Raw genomic sequence first — 3,482 nt, forward strand, 5'->3', positions numbered from 1 at the left:
GTCTTATACCTATTTAATTGCAAAGTGCCCAAAAGTAGAAACACAGAATGTTCATCTCCAGTTATACAATTTACCCTCCAGAGGTCTGGAGCTTGGTTGGTTTCCAGTCCTTCACTTGCATCAGAAAGGAAGCCAGCTTCTCCTATGGGCCTTCAGAGTGGGAGATCTGGGCTGCCAGGAAGGGCCAAAGTAATGGGAAGCTTGCAATAGGAAGCAACGCCACATCTTCCACCTCTGACAATCTAAATAGTTCAAAAATATCACAAAATGAAAAGAAACGTCCAAGCACTCAGAGAATCAGACAAAGATTATCCTCTTTTGCATGGGAAAATATTTTAAGAGATTGCACAACAGATTTTGATTCTGAATTAATTGATACAATGGATTAGTTTAGCATCTGCACAGGGGCTAAGCTATCCATATCAGTATAAACAAAATAGTCTAAGTATTTTTGGAGTAGAGGCAAACCATTCTGGGAACGATGTTAAACATTTTGATTTATTTCCCCATGAAAGAATATTCTGCATCTTCCAGATAATTTAAGTCCAACAGGGATATTACAAAATGGAGAGCTACAGATAAACCATTATACACATAAAAAATACATCCATATTATGCCCTTCTCTCCTAGAGAGAGATTCTTTATTCATGTTTAAATATCCCATCTCTTTTCTATAGAGCTTGGGGCAATATAGATCCTGTTATCGCATGTTATTCTCAATCAATCCTGTTAGGTTGTGATTCGGTCAAGGATGTAGTAATGCTTGTAAGCACAATCCAGTTCCAAAGCTCAGCATAATACATCACAGTGGCTCTCTAAGTAAGTGAAACATACATTTGATGGAAATGGTGTAACATCAAAGCACCTCCGATTCTAAAAAGGACACAGCTGAACAAATGGATTAACATGCACAGGAGGGAGAAAGTTGTCATCTTGCCTAGAGAGGTGTTTATCCATGGCCACAAGAGACCGAAGACAAAGGTAACACCAAGCAAATGTTCATTTGTTGTAAGCATTTCTTTAACATATACTGTGATAATTTAGAGGAAAATCTATCACCAAACATTCTACCAAGGGTGCATACTGTAGTACGCTAGGAAAATGTTTATGTATGTACGTTAATTATAACATAGCTCCAGGCAGTGTACCCTTAAATGAGGTGTCTCTATCAATCTTGTATTTCTCTTCTTAGCTGCTGCTAAGGCTGTTCTGCTCGAATAATTGCTGAAACCATTTGCAAGGAGCAAAGTAATGCATTTGATAACCAGGAATATCTTCCTCGGCTAAGTTTCCAAGAGCAAAAAAATTCAGCTGAGAAATACTGTAAATGCAGTTTCATATGATATTAGCACATGCGATGAATTCAGCAAACACTCCGGAAATGTAGTTATATGCTTTTTAAATAATGTGCACTTGTTATAAATTTACTTTCAGGAATGGTCAAGAAGATTTCTTAGGAATGTTTTCTTATTGGAAACCTCTGTTGTAAGATTTAGTATATCTAGATATCTTAGTATATTTAGACATCTCAGTATATCAAACTTCCAATCTAGTGCTGCAGTATTAACTTACTATCTAAATAAGAAGTAGGAAAGCTAAAGAAGATACTGTAAAACATTGGTGGCAATCTCCCTAAAACTTAGAATGGGATAAAAAATCTTCAGAAAACACTTCAAATGTTTTTAAATGTTCCATCTATTATGCAAACAAAACAGGACTAGCCTAGGAGAATTTGGCAGCAGAATTTAGTGGAGCATTCAAAAAGGAAATCTTTAAGAAATTACTCCTTTATGTGTTTCTCAACCTTGGCAATTTTAAGATGGGTGGACTTCATTTCCCAGAATTCTTCAGCCAGTTGACTGGGGAATTCTGGGAGTTGAAGCCCATCCATCTTAAAGTCGCCAAGGTTGAGAAAGATTGCTATACATAGTGCAAGAAAAAAAATGAGTGGCGGGGACTTGTGATCTATATTGCTTCAGGTATGTTTGCATCCTTGTCTCAAGACATCAAAATATTAATATGGAGCACTTGCAAATTTAGTAGAGACTGGGATAATGAATGGCCACATGTCAGTTTATTAATAACATTTAAAAATTCCATGGACTAAACCAATGAAATTCTATAGCAAGAACTGAAGCTAGAAGTGATATTCCAAGCCAATGGAAATTAAACCAGCATGATCAGCTAGTGATACTAAATAAGGAAGAGAGTAAAAGATATCCTGTACCATTAGAATTTTTTTTAAAAAAAAAGTTTTCATGGCCCTTGTAGAAACTTAAACTTTAAATTTAGCTAGCCAGCTAGCTGCATGCTGTCTCAATACAAAAGGAACTCAGAATTTCATACTGAAGAGGTGATTCCCTAGAGAACTGAAAAGGAGAGGAGGTACAATTGCTACCTATATGAGGATAAAAGGGGTCATAGTCATAGTGGGTATCTTCTTAACATAAAGCACATAAACTATTATATGCCGGCCAGGTCCTCTGAGTCATGATGTTTTCTGTCTCTTAGGAGCATGAAACAGAGACAAGATGGAGCCAAGATTCATCCACCCAATGCAAAACTGTGCATCTCTGTGGGAACAAATTATACTGCAAAGAACAACTGAATCTCCCCAGACTCCAGGAAGCTGAGAACATCAAAGCTCAGGTGATAACGTCTCAGAAGGAAAAGGGCAAGAATAGCTATATGTCCAGATTGCCTCGGATGTGTCACCTTTTCCCCCAGCCCTGTTCCAATGCGTGGGAAGAAAAATTATTTGTCAAATGTCTAGAATTCATTCAATGGTAAACAACACAAATGGCACACAGTGTTGACAAGGAACCAGGAACAACTCATCCCAGCTCTAATATCTGGGAAAGAGCACTGGCCTTCCAATTGGTGAAGGAAGAGAAGGGAAGTGGTCATCAAGCAAATAAACAGTGATGCTGCTGGCTACGTGGTGCCAGAATGGTTGGGACAGTGATCTGATGTTAAAAGCGACATATCATTACTGTTAAGAGAAAGAGTTACACAACCAAAAGCACTGATTTCATATGAACACTGGTCTAATAGCAAAGACTTTTTTGATTACTTCATTAAAACCAATTTAAATGGCAGGGATTTGTAATTGCATACAACAAACACTTATTTCGCTGACAGATCCTTTCGACTAGTACAGTGATGGCGAACCTTTTAGAGACCGAGTGCCCAAACTGCAACCCCAAACCCACTTATGTATCATCGGGTGCCGAGTGGGCGTGGCCCATTGGGTAGGTGTGGTCCATTGAGTGGGTGTGGCCAATTATTTATTTATTTATTTATTTATTAATTTAATTTCTATACCGCCCTTCTCCCGCAGGACTCAGGGCGGTGCACAGCATATTAAAACAGATACACATATCAATAAAAATAAAAACCCCTCTAAAACCAAATTAAAAACCAAATATTCGAAGCTGTGTTCCAATTAAAATTATACTTAAAATCGTCCCTAAATAAAATC

Source organism: Protobothrops mucrosquamatus, unplaced genomic scaffold (genome assembly GCF_001527695.2).
Source record: "Protobothrops mucrosquamatus isolate PMUCROS unplaced genomic scaffold, P.Mucros_1.0 scaffold1370, whole genome shotgun sequence".
In the NCBI taxonomy this organism is placed as follows: Eukaryota; Metazoa; Chordata; class Lepidosauria; order Squamata; family Viperidae; genus Protobothrops; species Protobothrops mucrosquamatus.